Below are 6,093 nucleotides of genomic sequence, written 5' to 3' on the forward strand. Positions count from 1 at the left end.
CTGGCCTCCACAGTTACTAGCTAAACTACAGAGGTTCCTAGTTCAATAGATGGAAACAAAAATCAACACCTTAGGAACAGCTTCAATCCACTGTCTTTTATATAACTGCTTGTACTCAAATTAATGAACAAAAAAAAATATATTTATTTTTACTATTACAGTGGTACCTCAGCATATAAACAGACAGCCCTGCCTTACTAATGTTTGCCTTAAGAACTGATTTAAAAAAAAAAATTTGCATTTCTTTCAAGAATGTTATCAAGGACGGTAAGAAGAAAAGGGAGCCGCTTTCAGTTTTGGTTCTTAAAGCAGCCGGTGCCAAAAGAAATCATAAATTAAGGTTAAGTGAGGTTAAATGTTTATTTATTTTATATTTTTCTTCATTAAGATGCCTTTTCTAAATGTTTTGATTGTTTTTAAATGCAACAAATATGATTGTAGTGTTGGAAATTGGTAATATTGGTAATATTTTGGGTGGCTGTAAGGAATCATCTGCATTTACATTATTTCCTATGGTAAAAAGCATTTCACAATACAAAATCTCGGCTTAAGAACGCCCTAAAAATCAAAAAGAATAAAAATTGTATGCCAAGGTATGCATAGAAGTCAGACCTGGGATGGAGCTCAGTGCGAATCAATTCAAATTTTGAAAGGAGTCGACAAAAGAAGAAGATTGATTCATTCGGAATCGATTCACTCCAGTGATTCAGCATGTGGATTGAACTGTGGCAGAAATTGAAAATTAAAATTTGTTTTGTTTTTATCTTTGATTGCTCATTATTAGAGATGGCAGACAATATGGTGGAAAAAAATGTAAGATTGTTAAAAACAAGAATATCACATGAAAAATAATAAATACACTGAATATATTTACTTTTTAAAAGAAATCTCATAATGACATAATGGGATAAGCACATGCTTAAAAAAAGTCTTAGCTTAAAAAAAATAACAGAAATGTTACCATAATAAATATTTAGTAATTTTTTAAAGAGATTTGATGTTAAAATACAATGAATTGTCTTTAGATTGTTAATTTCAGTCTAAAGACTTTCAGAGGTGATTCTACCAAGTTGTACTAAAAAGCCTACTACACAACCGGAACTAATTATGGTTGTGACATTGGCCACTCGGAACACAAAAAAACAAACATGCAAAAGCCTTAAGCACTTAAAGTTTAAAAGATTTTATTTTTTTAAGGATGTTTTATTGAGTCAGTACAGAAACAAAAAAAAAGTTTTTCAAAATTAATATTTACCCACTTACTCATTCACTCGCCGTCTCTACTGCTTTATCCTTTTATTGACACTGTGCCAATCCATCACTAAGCACACACACATACACACTCATTCACACAATACAACCAATTCGGGAACGGCAGTTAGACTAATCTGCATGTCTTTAGACTGTGGGAGGAAACCGGAGTACCCGGAGGAAAGTCACCAGTCACGGGGAGAATCTGAAAATTCCATGCATACAGACAATGAAGCGGGAATTAAACCCGGACCCTGGAGGTGCAATGCGACAGCGCTAACCACGTACGCCACTGTACACCAAAATGAATATTTCAGCACAAAATTGCTTAATTCTCTGTAATCGCACAAGAGTTACTGAGAAATACCTGTATGCCAGACAGGAAAGCAGCATATTATGTGCGGGAGAGATTTTTTTTTAGACAAAACAAATGAAAGCTCCTGGGCTTTGCATGCAATGAAAACGAAGCAGGTGCGACTCAGACGAACTGTTTGTGGTTCTGCAGGATGCTGAGGGGAAAAAAAAATACACATCTACATTACTGTGCAAAAGTCTTAGGCACATGCAAATAACTGCTGTAGAACAAGGATGCCTAAAAATAAAAAATAATGGAATTAAATGTTTCTACACTCAAAAAAATATACAGTACCAGTCAAAAGTCTGGACACACCTTCTAACTCAATGATTTTGTTATTTGTTTACTGTACGTCATTCTAGAACAATACAATGGAGATTTCAAAGCTATTAAACAACAGAAACTGAATGAGGTAATTAAGAAACAACAACAGCAATCAGTTTTTATTTTAAAATAAAAGATCAGATGTTCTGGATCAGTTCTTGCAGGAACAGTATTGTGTCAAGTGTATTTGCCAAACCCGTCAAGCCCCATGATGATGAAACTGTCTCTCATGAAGACCTTCCCAGGAGAACAAGACCAAAACTGAGCTCTGCTGCAGAGGAGAAGTTCATTTAGAGTCACCAGCCTCAGAAATCACCAATTAACAACCAGCACCTCAGATTAGAGCCTTTATGAAGCTTTACAGAGCAGAAGTAGCAGATAAACATCTCAATATCAACTGTTCAGAGGAGATTATTGTGTATTTTGAATAAACGCCTTCAGCATTGCTTTACAGTAAAGAATGATATAATAATCAGAAACAAACATGGAGTTAGAAGACGTGTACTGGTAGTGTATAATATAATGAGCAGTAAACTGTAATTCATGAAACAAACAAAGTCAATATTTGAGTTGGTGATGGTTTGGTAAAAATAGTCTTAGGTACAAAGAAATAAACAAACAAGTTTTTTATAAAGAAATGTGTTAGTTTTTGTTTTTGTGTTTGACGAATGTTCTCTTCCATAATGCATACTATTGTATATAATACTAGCATCAGCAACGGGTTCCCTTGTGGCCCAGTGCCTAGAGTACAGCACTATCTTCACCATAACATGGGTTCGAGCCTGGTTCAGGGAGCCCGCTTAGTTGCCCAAAATAATAATACTAAAAAAAAAACTATATATATATATATATATATATATATATATATATATATATATATATATATAATAAAATACAAACCATAGCTGCTTTAAAGCCATTTTTTCAACATTGTATCAGGGTCATGTGATCGATGTGATAATGACATACACTTAATGTTGGTTTAGTGTCATTTCATCAAAGTAATTAAGACATTCAAACAAATAAACAAACAAACAAACAAAAAAACTAATACGAACGAGTGTCTACAGTATAACGTTGCCGGATTAACATTGCCACAATCTTTTCCCAACCAAAAACTTCTTAACTTCTCAACTTCTCGTCAGAGCATTACGTTATTTTTTGAATGTTTAAATGTAGATGTAGTATCTTTAAAAAAAAAAAAAGATTCAAGATTAGAATAAGGTAAAAAAAGAAAAGTACTGTACAGTTCAGTACCTTGTTTTCTGAGGGTGTACCATAGAGGATCTAACACACTCACACTCTCATTTCCACTTTATTTGACTTTGTATTACGATGAATATCACCTCTGTCACAGTCTTTCTCTGTCTTCTCACACACACACATGCACACAACCCCTCCCACTCGTTGAATTAATACCCAGAGGTGAATTAACTGCTATACTGTGTTTTTTCCTTCCTCTCTTTTTTGACCTTGTTTTGGCTCTACGTGTTAATTTTACACCAAGGCTTTCACTGTGCATACAAAGGAAGCTCTTCTCCATGTGCAAGAGGGATTGAAAGGCAGTGAAGGAAAGTGAAAAAAAAAAAAAGTAAGAGTGTAAGTGTGAGTGTGTGAGAAAGAAAGATAAGTCTGTGTGTGAGTGTGTGTGAGAGAGACGGACAAGTCGTTAATGGAGTAATTGCATTTTTCCCCGAGTCGCTCCTCTCTCTCTCCGTGACAGGCTCGATGGCCGGCGCCTGTGTCGAAAAAGCGTGACAGAAATGAAGTGTGTTGTTAATTCATCTGTCACTTAGCTTAGGCACCATCTCTGTTTTTGAGGGTGTGTGTGCGCGTGCGCATGAGGAATTATGAAGAATGATGCTCGTATCTGTGCGCAGAGCCGTTGAGGGAATCGAGCAACATCCCCTCTGTGACTTCACCACAAATAAGCAAAGGGCCTTAACGAAGCACTCCCGCTAATCCACTCCTAGAATGACTTTGTGACAAAGTTAATTATGAGTTCCTGGCTGCTGTTGCCGCGCTTTCAGAGCCACAACTCGGTTATAACAGCTCTACAGTACAGTCTTATATCACTGAGGATTAGTGACCATGAAAGCACATTGTCTGAGGCCAGAGTGATATTAAGTGCTCACAGCTGAAAGGTTCCAAATTGGAGAAAGGAACATGCTGCGTATAATAAAAACAGCAGTGCTGGCGGGAGTCAGGTTTCCGGATCGGTTTTATGAAATTAGTTCTGTATAAGTCTAACTCCCAAACAGCGCTTGGCTGGCTTTACATAGAATGAATTTTGGACTGATTTTGCAGTGGCAATTTTTTTGCGTGAGAATGGGAAAATGTGGCGTCATTGTGAACACAGAAAGCTAACGATAAAGTTCTGGGAGCGTAAGAAACTTTTAATTAAAATCTCAGAGTGTGAGGTCTGCGAAGAGCCGTGTCAAGGAGCCATGAATAGAAGAATGACAGCAGTGGTGATGAGTGGACGGAATGTAGATGGTGGATAGATGGATGGGTGGACAGATGGACCAAAGGTCTGTTGGATTGACTGTCTGAAAGGCTCGATGGATGACCGTGTGGTTGGATGGACAGGAATGATGAATAGATGCCTGGATGAATTAGATATTTGTATGAATGCTGACTGGACGGATGCATGGGTGGATGGATGGACAGTTGGATGGAGGGATGTACGGATGATTTGATGTATCTAGGGATGGAGGGATTAATAGATGGAAGGGTGGATGTATGTCTAGGTTGATGGATGACTGGGTGGCTGGAAAGACAAAAAATTAATTGAAGTATGGAAGAGCAGATGATGAATAGATGCTACTGTACTGTATGTCACTGGCTGGATTGACAGTTAGTTGATGGATAGATAGATGGATTTCTTGATGTCTGGATGGATGGATGGATGGATGGATGAATGTTGATTGACTGGTTGGTTGGATGATGTATAAATTGATGGAGGATGGATAAATATGTAGTTGGATAGAGGGATGCTGATTGACTTGGTTGGATGCATGGATGGATAAGTAGGTACACTGTAAAAACTCCAACTATATAAATGTTTATGAATTGTTGTATTGTTGATAAGAGATTTTGGTGCAACTTCTTAAAGGGCAGTTGGTTGGGACAACAGGTAATATTGTGTTTTTGATTCAAGTTAAGTCAGCAATTTACCTTCACGAAGATGCAAAAACGTGATTTTATAAGTGTAACCCCTTTAAATTTAAGGTAGCTATAAGACTCTTGATCTGAGAAAAATGGGCTAGAAACTATTATTCTACTATAAAGTGCAATTCTCTGTCATGAAAGAAAGAAAGAAAGAAAGAAAGAAAAAAAGAAAGAAAAAAAGAAAGAAGCAGTTTTTTTTTTTTTACAAAATGAGATACCAGAAGAAATTTTGTATGTTTAGAGTGTAAATGTTTGAAGGAACCCAATAGAACAGTTGGAAAAGAGAGTTCAAGTTCATTTCCAAAGTGTCGGGGAGGAAATTTCTTTTTTACTTTTTATCTCGGGGAACTCCGTTGAGTGAATTTCTTTCTTGTTGTTATGTGTTTGAGTATGAAGTATGATTGACAACTAACTTATAATAGATAAAAACCAAAAGATAGGGAAAAAAAACAATCAGTGTTAAATGATGGTGGGTCTATTTTTCCTGGAATTTCCTTGTAACATACGTTAATATGTAGAAGAAAGAAGAGAGAAAAGATGTATAAATTAAGAAATAATCTGATTCCATTTAAGATAAAGTGAATGTTAATGAGTGATACATTCTTTTCATTATGCAGGTTGTTTTTTGCTGATGAGTACTTTCTGGGTCTCCTTTGGATAATCGAACGACGAGCCATTATTGTATAATCGGTGTTGCAGAGTGTTGCTTTTTTTCCTGAAGCGAATTCATCACCCTTAAAGTATCTTCATTTCCTGGATAAAGATAAGAGAATATACTGCACCACACATTTTGGAAAGCTCGAGTGAAACAGAATTTAAAGCTACCCTGGTAGTAGGTATTGTCCCCCTCCATGTATCCATGGAATGATCAGACTTTAAACCAAGGGAAAGAAAGGGGACCAAGGATTTTTCAAACTGTACTTAAGAGAAACATTCTTTACTTGTACACACAGGCCTGATTGTCTAAATTCCACTGGTTGCATGTCTGAAAC

The sequence above is a fragment of the Clarias gariepinus genome, chromosome 25 (assembly GCF_024256425.1).
Source record: "Clarias gariepinus isolate MV-2021 ecotype Netherlands chromosome 25, CGAR_prim_01v2, whole genome shotgun sequence".
Taxonomy (NCBI): Eukaryota; Metazoa; Chordata; class Actinopteri; order Siluriformes; family Clariidae; genus Clarias; species Clarias gariepinus.